At 46.4% G+C, this 11,085-nt stretch overlaps 1 non-coding gene across 1 annotated transcript; it reads right to left on the bottom strand.

Annotated features, from left to right (window-relative positions):
* Window positions 1-72, bottom strand: TRNAH-GUG (transfer RNA histidin (anticodon GUG)). The gene has a single exon. It is a non-coding gene; the product is annotated as a tRNA-His (tRNA).
* Between the last annotated feature and the right edge of the window lie 11,013 nt (window positions 73-11,085).

Below are 11,085 nucleotides of genomic sequence, written 5' to 3'. Positions count from 1 at the left end.
TGCCGTGACTCGGAATCGAACCGAGGTTGCTGCGGCCACAACGCAGAGTACTAACCACTATACGATCACAGCGAGCTACTTGGGCTGCTACAATGTGACGTTCCACCTCTATCATAAGCTGTACTCCATCTGTGATTTCATGACTCATGTTTGAATTAAAGGTTGGTTGTGATGTTATCCATGAGAATAAGTGGACACCTGATCCCCAGTCACTTATTTAAGATCTCAATAATCAAGTCAGAATCCAAATGAAAGTCATCAAAGTGGAACCAATTAGAAATAATATAGTTACACAAACCTGGCAATGGTGCGGCAGCCAGGGCCGATAATGGCCCGCAGCCTGAGAGCAGGAAAGTGTGAGAGCAGTGATGGTCTTGTGAGAGTTTACAGCTGTTATTGACCCTGTCCCCTTCCATTGCAGAGTTTTCTCCCTATAAGAAGTGCAGAGGCTCCCTCCGGGGTGCTAATAGTAAATTTATTTTTTTGCACAGGAGAAGTGCTCTTTGCCAATTGCACGTGCCAAATCACCCGAATGCCACCACCATAAAATTCAGGCATTCATGTTCATGCGTCCTCCATGTTATGTCCTTATAAAGGGATGCATGTTCATGATGACTCCATGTCACACCTGCATACAAGGATGCATGTTCATGCCGCCTCGTTCTCTTGGCTTCATACAGGGATTTTATCTTCTCCCTGTCTCACCCTCATGCAGGGATGCATGACCAATGCTCCTTCCCTTCTCGCCCGCATACATGGATGCACGTTCATGTCTCCTCGTTCTCTCGGCTTCATACGGGGATTTTATCTCCTCCCTGTCTCACCCTCGGGAAGGGATGCATGACCAATGCTCCTTCCCGTCTCGCCCGCATACATGGATGCACGTTCACGCCTCCTCCTTCTCTCGGCTTCATACAGGGATCATATCTCCTCCCTGTCTCACCCTCATGCAGGGATGCATGACCAATGCTCCTTCCCTTCTCGCCTGCATACATGGATGCACGTTCACGCCTCCTCCTTCTCTCGGCTTCATACGGGGATCATATCTCCTCCCTGTCTCACCCTCATGCAGGGATGCATGACCAATGCTCCTTCCTGTCTCGCCCGCATACATGGATGCACGTTCACGCCTCCTCCTTCTCTCGGCTTCATACGGGGATCATATCTCCTCCCTGTCTCACCCTCATGCAGGGATGCATGACCAATGCTCCTTCCCTTCTCGCCTGCATACATGGATGCACGTTCACGCCTCCTCCTTTTCTCGGCTTCATACGGGGATCATATCTCCTCAATGTCTCACCCTCACTTCCAACATATGTAACTTCTTGTTCTCTTTGACGTCTGGGGCATGGGTGGCTACTGCACAGCTCTAGATGTCGCCCACCTGCAAGGTGCTATGGAAAGCACTTTTCCACATTGGACGTGCTATATTAACCCCCTCTCCCCAAATACAATAAAAATAAAGAAATATATGTGCTTCCATAATGTCTACCTTCTAATGTTTCATATGTGTAAGCACATTGTCCTCCTCCTGACCACATTCTAAAACTATGTGCAAATTGTTCCTTCTATAAACTGTCACTTCCTTGGCCCTTTATTTATAATGACTGTTATACTCTCTCTCTTTCCGCCACAGTATTAAAATGCCTAGCACACCTCATGATTGGAATAAGAAATTCCTGTCATTTAGTTGGAAATGATTTTCCCATTATCCCCAAAAACTCCTCACTGTGTCTAAGAACGCTTTTTTTCACAGGACAATACAGATCAGATTGACTTGAAAGGTCCTTTCACGCGACTACAGAATGCCTCTCATTCCACTAAAAGATACGCCAGTGCCTACAATAGCCTAGGACTAGACTATGAGTCCCAATGTAGAAAGACCACAAGTCCACAGATTTGCCTGTTTATTTAAACATCTGTATTATCATCAGCGTGTGACTGTAAAGGCGGGACTTTGCGCTCTCTGTAACGCGCTCCATTGGCAACATCATTTAAATGTCGTTGGTTCAATCCCTCGCGGATGTTGTTTTTATTCCCATTTGTAACTGGGAAATACTGTCGCTGCAATACATATGTCTTAATCAAACTAGTGGTTATTGACGTAAATGGCAGTGTTATAATGTTTCATGTACTGCAAATGTCACCACATAATGCGCTCTTAATTAGATTTGGTTGAAATACATTACAGTCACCCGATGAAAAAGTGTGCAAAGAGCATTAAAGAAACAAAAGGTTCATAACAGTAACAGGACATATCGAATTGTTTCAGTCCTCCACAGAGATTGCCAATGTATTAATGGAAATTCTAAAATATCTGCCCAACTGCCGTGACATTGCCTCACCGCAACGCCGTGACTCTGATTCGAACCGAGTTTGCTGCGGCCACCAGAGTACTAACCACTATACGATCACGGCGAGCTACTTGGGCTGCTACAATGTGACGTTCCACCTCTATCATAAGCTGTACTCCATCTGTGATGTCATGACTCATGTTTGAATTAAAGGTTGGTTGTGATGTTATCCATGAGAATAAGTGGACACCTGATCCCCAGTCACTTATTTAAGATCTCAATAATCAAGTCAGAATCCAAATGAAAGTCATCAAAGTGGAGCCAATTAGAAATAATATAGTTACACAAACCTGGCAATGGTGCGGCAGCCAGGGCCGATAATGGCCCGCCAGCCTGAGAGCAGGAAAGTGTGAGAGCAGTGATGGTCTTGTGAGAGTTTACAGCTGTTATTGACCCTCTCCCCTTCCATTGCAGAGTTTTCTCCCTATAAGAAGTGCATAGGCTCCCTCCGGGGTGCTAATAGTAAATTTATTTTTTTGCGCAGGAGAAGTGCTCTTCGCCAATTGCACGTGCCAAATCACCCGAAGGCCACCACCATAAAATTCAGGCATTCATGTTCATGCGTCCTCCATGTTATGTCCTTATAAAGGGATGCATGTTCATGATGACTCCATGTCACACCTGCATACAAGGATGCATGTTCATGCCGCCTCGTTCTCTTGGCTTCATACAGGGATTTTATCTTCTCCCTGTCTCACCCTCATGCAGGGATGCATGACCAATGCTCCTTCCCTTCTCGCCCGCATACATGGATGCACGTTCATGTCTCCTCGTTCTCTCGGCTTCATACGGGGATTTTATCTCCTCCCTGTCTCACCCTCGGGAAGGGATGCATGACCAATGCTCCTTCCCGTCTCGCCCGCATACATGGATGCACGTTCACGCCTCCTCCTTCTCTCGGCTTCATACGGGGATCATATCTCCTCCCTGTCTCACCCTCATGAGGGGATGCATGACCAATGCTCCTTCCCTTCTCGCCTGCATACATGGATGCACGTTCACGCCTCCTCCTTCTCTCGGCTTCATACGGGGATCATATCTCCTCCCTGTCTCACCCTCATGCAGGGATGCATGACCAATGCTCCTTCCTGTCTCGCCCGCATACATGGATGCACGTTCACGCCTCCTCCTTCTCTCGGCTTCATACGGGGATCATATCTCCTCCCTGTCTCACCCTCATGCAGGGATGCATGACCAATGCTCCTTCCCTTCTCGCCTGCATACATGGATGCACGTTCACGCCTCCTCCTTTTCTCGGCTTCATACAGGGATCATATCTCCTCAATGTCTCACCCTCACTTCCAACATGTGTAACTTCTTGTTCTCTTTGACGTCTGGGGCATGGGTGGCTACTGCACAGCTCTAGATGTCGCCCACCTGCAAGGTGCTATGGAAAGCACTTTTCCACATTGGACGTGCTATATTAACACCCTCTACCCAAATACATCCCCAAATACAATAAAAATAAAGAAATATATGTGCTTCCATAATGTCTACCTTCTAATGTTTCATATGTGTAAGCACATTGTCCTCCTCCTGACCACATTCTAAAACTATGTGCAAATTGTTCCTTCCATAAACTGTCACTTCCTTGGCCCTTTATTTATAATGACTGTTATACTCTCTCTCTTTCCGCCACAGTATAAAAATGCCTAGCACACCTCATGATTGGACTAAGAAATTCCTGTCATTTAGTTGGAAATGATTTTCCCATTATCCCCAAAAACTCCTCACTGTGTCTAAGAACGCTTTTTTTCACAGGACAATACAGATCAGATTGACTTGAAAGGTCCTTTCACGCGACTACAGAATGCCTCTCATTCCACTAAAAGATACGCCAGTGCCTACAATAGCCTAGGACTAGACTATGAGTCCCAATGTAGAAAGACCACAAGTCCACAGATATGCCTGTTTATTTAAACATCTGTATTATCATCAGCGTGTGACTGTAAAGGCGGGACTTTGCGCTCTCTGTAACGCGCTCCATTGGCAACATCAGTTAAATGTCGTTGGTTCAATCCCTCGCGGATGTTGTTTTTATTCCCATTTGTAACTGGGAAATACTGTCGCTGCAATACATATGTCTTAATCAAGCTAGTGGTTATTGACGTAAATGGCAGTGTTATAATGTTTCATGTACTGCAAATGTCACCATATAATGCGCTCTTAATTAGATTTGGTTGAAATACATTACAGTCACCCGATGAAAAAGTGTGCAAAGAGCATTAAAGAAACAAAAGGTTCATAACAGTAACAGGACATATCGAATTGTTTCAGTCCTCCACAGAGATTGCCAATGTGTTAATGGAAATTCTAAAATATCTGCCCAACTGCCGTGACATTGCCTCTGCTGCGGCCACAACGCAGAGTACTAACCACTATACGATCACGGCGAGCTACTTGGGCTGCTACAATGTGACGTTCCACCTCTATCATAAGCTGTACTCCATCTGTGATGTCATGACTCATGTTTGAATTAAAGGTTGGTTGTGATGTTATACATGAGAATAAGTGGACACCTGATCCCCAGTCACTTATTTAAGATCTCAATAATCAAGTCAGAATCCAAATGAAAGTCATCAAAGTGGAGCCAATTAGAAATAATATAGTTACACAAACCTGGCAATGGTGCGGCAGCCAGGGCCGATAATGGCCCGCCAGCCTGAGAGCAGGAAAGTGTGAGAGCAGTGATGGTCTTGTGAGAGTTTACAGCTGTTATTGACCCTGTCCCCTTCCATTGCAGAGTTTTCTCCCTATAAGAAGTGCAGAGGCTCCCTCCGGGGTGCTAATAGTAAATTTATTTTTTTGCACAGGAGAAGTGCTCTTTGCCAATTGCACGTGCCAAATCACCCGAAGGCCACCACCATAAAATTCAGGCATTCATGTTCATGCGTCCTCCATGTTATGTCCTTATAAAGGGATGCATGTTCATGATGACTCCATGTCACACCTGCATACAAGGATGCATGTTCATGCCGCCTCGTTCTCTTGGCTTCATAAAGGGATTTTATCTCCTCCCTGTCTCACCCTCATGCAGGGATGCATGACCAATGCTCCTTCCCTTCTCGCCCGCATACATGTATCCACGTTCATGTCTTCTCGTTCTCTCGGCTTCATACGGGGATTTTATCTCCTCCCTGTCTCACCCTCAGGAAGGGATGCATGACCAATGCTCCTTCCCGTCTCGCCCGCATACATGGATGCACGTTCACGCCTCCTCCTTCTCTCGGCTTCATACGGGGATCATATCTCCTCCCTGTCTCACCCTCATGCAGGGATGCATGACCAATGCTCCTTCCTGTCTCGCCCGCATACATGGATGCACGTTCACGCCTCCTCCTTCTCTCGGCTTCATACGGGGATCATATCTCCTCCCTGTCTCACCCTCATGCAGGGATGCATGACCAATGCTCCTTCCCTTCTCGCCTGCATACATGGATGCACGTTCACGCCTCCTCCTTCTCTCGGCTTCATACAGGGATCATATCTCCTCCCTGTCTCACCCTCATGCAGGGATGCATGACCAACGCTCCTTCCTGTCTCGCCCGCATACATGGATGCACGTTCACGCCTCCTCCTTCTCTTGGCTTCATACGGGGATCATATCTCCTCCCTGTCTCACCCTCATGCAGGGATGCATGACCAATGCTCCTTCCCTTCTCGCCTGCATACATGGATGCACGTTCACGCCTCCTCCTTCTCTCGGCTTCATACGGGGATCATATCCCCTCAATGTCTCACCCTCACTTCCAACATGTGTAACTTCTTGTTCTCTTTGACGTCTGGGGCATGGGTGGCTACTGCACAGATCTAGATGTCGCCCACCTGCAAGGTGCTATGGAAAGCACTTTTCCACATTGGACGTGCTATATTAACCCCCTCTCCCCAAATACAATAAAAATAAAGAAATATATGTGCTTCCATAATGTCTACCTTCTAATGTTTCATATGTGTAAGCACATTGTCCTCCTCCTGACCACATTCTAAAACTATGTGCAAATTGTTCCTTCCATAAACTGTCACTTCCTTGGCCCTTTATTTATAATGACTGTTATACTCACTCTCTTTCCGCCACAGTATAAAAAAGCCTAGCACACCTCATGATTGGACTAAGAAATTCCTGTCATTTAGTTGGAAATGATTTTCCCATTATCCCCAAAAACTCCTCACTGTGTCTAAGAACGCTTTTTTTCACAGGACAATACAGATCAGATTGACTTGAAAGGTCCTTTCACGTGACTACAGAATGCCTCTCATTCCACTAAAAGATACGCTAGTGCCTACAATAGCCTAGGACTAGACTATGAGTCCCAATGTAGAAAGACCACAAGTCCACAGATATGCCTGTTTATTTAAACATCTGTATTATCATCAGCGTGTGACTGTAAAGGCGGGACCTCGCGCTCTCTGTAACGCGCTCCATTGGCAACATCAGTTAAATGTCGTTGGTTCAATCCCTCGCAGATGTTGTTTTTATTCCCATTTGTAACTGGGAAATACTGTCGCTGCAATACATATGTCTTAATCATGCTAGTAGTTATTGACGTAAATGGCAGTGTTATAATGTTTCATGTACTGCAAATGTCACCACATAATGCGCTCTTAATTAGATTTGGTTGAAATACATTACAGTCACCCGATGAAAAAGTGTGCAAAGAGCATTAAAGAAACAAAAGGTTCATAACAGTAACAGGACATATCGAATTGTTTCAGTCCTCCACAGAGATTGCCAATGTATTAATGGAAATTGTAAAATATCTGCCCAACTGCCGTGACTCGGATTCGAAACGAGGTTGCTATTAACCACTATACGATCACAGCGAGCTACTTGGGCTGCTACAATGTGACGTTCCACCTCTATCATAAGCTGTACTCCATCTGTGATGTCATGACTCATGTTTGGATTAAAGGTTGGTTGTGATGTTATCCATGAGAATAAGTGGACACCTGATCCCCAGTCACTTATTTAAGATCTCAATAATCAAGTCAGAATCCAAATGAAAGTCATCAAAGTGGAGCCAATTAGAAATAATATAGTTACACAAACCTGGCAATGGTGCGGCAGCCAGGGCCGATAATGGCCCGCCAGCCTGAGAGCAGGAAAGTGTGAGAGCAGTGATGGTCTTGTGAGAGTTTACAGCTGTTATTGACCCTGTCCCCTTCCATTGCAGAGTTTTCTCCCTATAAGAAGTGCAGAGGCTCCCTCCGGGGTGCTAATAGTAAATTTATTTTTTTGCACAGGAGAAGTGCTCTTTGCCAATTGCACGTGCCAAATCACCCGAAGGCCGCCACCATAAAATTCAGGCATTCATGTTCATGCGTCCTCCATGTTATGTCCTTATAAAGGGATGCATGTTCATGATGACTCCATGTCACACCTGCATACAAGGATGCATGTTCATGCCGCCTCGTTCTCTTGGCTTCATAAATGGATTTTATCTCCTCCCTGTCTCACCCTCATGCAGGGATGCATGACCAATGCTCCTTCCCTTCTCGCCCGCATACATGGATGCACGTTCATGTCTTCTCGTTCTCTCGGCTTCATACAGGGATTTTATCTCCTCCCTGTCTCACCCTCAGGAAGGGATGCATGACCAATGCTCCTTCCCGTCTCGCCCGCATACATGGATGCACGTTCACGCCTCCTCCTTCTCTCCGCTTCATACAGGGATCATATCTCCTCCCTGTCTCACCGTCATGCAGGGATGCATGACCAATGCTCCTTCCTGTCTTGCCCGCATACATGGATGCACGTTCACGCCTCCTCCTTCTCTCGGCTTCATACGGGGATCATATCTCCTCCCTGTCTCACCCTCATGCAGGGATGCATGACCAATGCTTCTTCCCTTCTCGCCTGCATACATGGATGCACGTTCACGCCTCCTCCTTCTCTCGGCTTCATACGGGGATCATATCTCCTCCCTGTCTCACCCTCATGCAGGGATGCATGACCAACGCTCCTTCCTGTCTCGCCCGCATACAAACGGGGATCATATCTCCTCCCTGTCTCACCCTCATGCAGGGATGCATGACCAATGCTCCTTCCCTTCTCGCCTGCATACATGGATGCACGTTCACGCCTCCTCCTTCTCTCGGCTTCATACGGGGATCATATCTCCTCAATGTCTCACCCTCACTTCCAACATGTGTAACTTCTTGTTCTCTTTGACGTCTGGGGCATGGGTGGCTACTGCACAGTTCTAGATGTCGCCCACCTGCAAGGTGCTATGGAAAGCACTTTTCCACATTGGACGTGCTATATTAACCCCCTCTCCCCAAATACAATAAAAATAAAGAAATATATGTGCTTCCATAATGTCTACCTTCTAATGTTTCATATGTGTAAGCACATTGTCCTCCTCCTGACCACATTCTAAAACTATGTGAAAATTGTTCCTTCCATAAACTGTCACTTCCTTGGCCCTTTATTTATAATGACTGTTATACTCTCTCTCTTTCCGCCACAGTATAAAAAAGCCTAGCACACCTCATGATTGGACTAAGAAATTCCTGTCATTTAGTTGGAAATGATTTTCCCATTATCCCCAAAAACTCCTCACTGTGTCTAAGAACGCTTTTTTTCACAGGACAATACAGATCAGATTGACTTGAAAGGTCCTTTCACGCGACTACAGAATGCCTCTCATTCCACTAAAAGATACGCCAGTGCCTACAATAGCCTAGGACTAGACTATGAGTCCCAATGTAGAAAGACCACAAGTCCACAGATGTGCCTGTTTATTTAAACATCTGTATTATCATCAGCGTGTGACTGTAAAGGGGGGACCTCGCGCTCTCTGTAACGCGCTCCATTGGCAATATCAGTTAAATGTCGTTGGTTCAATCCCTCGCGGATGTTGTTTTTATTCCCATTTGTAACTGGGAAATACTGTCGCTGCAATACATATGTCTTAATCAAGCTAGTGGTTATTGACGTAAATGGCAGTGTTATAATGTTTCATGTACTGAAAATGTCACCACATAATGCGCTCTTAATTAGATTTGGTTGAAATACATTACAGTCACCCGATGAAAAAGTGTGCAAAGAGCATTAAAGAAACAAAAGGTTCATAACAGTAAGGACATATCGAATTGTTTCAGTCCTCCACAGAGATTGCCAATGTATTAATGGAAATTCTAAAATATCTGACCAACTGCTGTGACGTGACATTGCCTCACCGCAATGCCGTGACTCGGATTCGAACCGAGTTTGCTGCGGCCACAACACAGAGTACTAATCACTATACGATCACGGCGAGCTACTTGGGCTGCTACAATGTTACGTTCCACCTCTATCATAAGCTGTACTCCATCTGTGATGTCATGACTCATGTTTGAATTAAAGGTTGGTTGTGATGTTATCCATGAGAATAAGTGGACACCTGATCCCCAGTCACTTATTTAAGATCTCAATAATCAAGTCAGAATCCAAATGAAAGTCATCAAAGTGGAGCCAATTAGAAATAATATAGTTACACAAACCTGGCAATGGTGCGGCAGCCAGGGCCGATAATGGCCCGCCAGCCTGAGAGCAGGAAAGTGTGAGAGAAGTGATGGTCTTGTGAGAGTTTACAGCTGTTATTGACCCTGTCCCCTTCCATTGCAGAGTTTTCTCCCTATAAGAAGTGCAGAGGCTCCCTCCGGGGTGCTAATAGTAAATTCTTTTTTTTTGCGCAGGAGAAGTGCTCTTCACCAATTGCACGTGCCAAATCACCCGAAGGCCACCACCATAAAATTCAGGTCTTCATGTTCATGCGTCCTCCATGTTATGTCCTTATAAAGGGATGCATGTTCATGATGACTCCATGTCACACCTGCATACAAGGATGCATGTTCATGCCGCCTCGTTCTCTTGGCTTCATACAGGGATTTTATCTCCTCCCTGTCTCACCCTCATGCAGGGATGCATGACCAATGCTCCTTCCCTTCTCGCGCGCATACATGGATGCACGTTCATGTCTTCTCGTTCTCTCGGCTTCATACGGGGATTTTATCTCCTCCCTGTCTCACCCTCGGGAAGGGATGCATGACCAATGCTCCTTCCCGTCTCGCCCGCATACATGGATGCACGTTCACGCCTCCTCCTTCTCTCGGCTTCATACGGGGATCATATCTCCTCCCTGTCTCACCCTCATGCAGGGATGCATGACCAATGCTCCTTCCTGTCTCGCCCGCATACATGGATGCACGTTCACGCCTCCTCCTTCTCTCGGCTTCATACGGGGATCATATCTCCTCCCTGTCTCACCCTCATGCAGGGATGCATGACCAATGCTCCTTCCCTTCTCGCCTGCATACATGGATGCACGTTCACGCCTCCTCCTTCTCTCGGCTTCATACGGGGATCATATCTCCTCCCTGTCTCACCCTCATGCAGGGATGCATGACCAATGCTCCTTCCTGTCTCGCCCGCATACATGGATGCAATTTCACGCCTCCTCCTTCTCTCGACTTCATACGGGGATCATATCTCCTCCCTGTCTCACCCTCATGCAGGGATGCATGACCAATGCTCCTTCCCTTCTCGCCTGCATACATGGATGCACGTTCACGCCTCCTCCTTCTCTCGGCTTCATACGGGGATCATATCTCCTCAATGTCTCACCCTCACTTCCAACATGTGTAACTTCTTGTTCTCTTTGACGTCTGGGGCATGGGTGGCTACTGCACAGATCTAGATGTCGCCCACCTGCAAGGTGCTATGGAAAGCACTTTTCCACATTGGACGTGC

The sequence above is a fragment of the Ambystoma mexicanum genome (assembly GCF_040938575.1).
Source record: "Ambystoma mexicanum isolate Mex_15411 chromosome 12 unlocalized genomic scaffold, UKY_AmexF1_1 Mex_chr12_unloc.1, whole genome shotgun sequence".
In the NCBI taxonomy this organism is placed as follows: domain Eukaryota; kingdom Metazoa; phylum Chordata; class Amphibia; order Caudata; family Ambystomatidae; genus Ambystoma; species Ambystoma mexicanum.
Note: the sequence above shows the minus strand (reverse complement) of the source record. Positions and strands in the feature narration are given on the sequence as shown.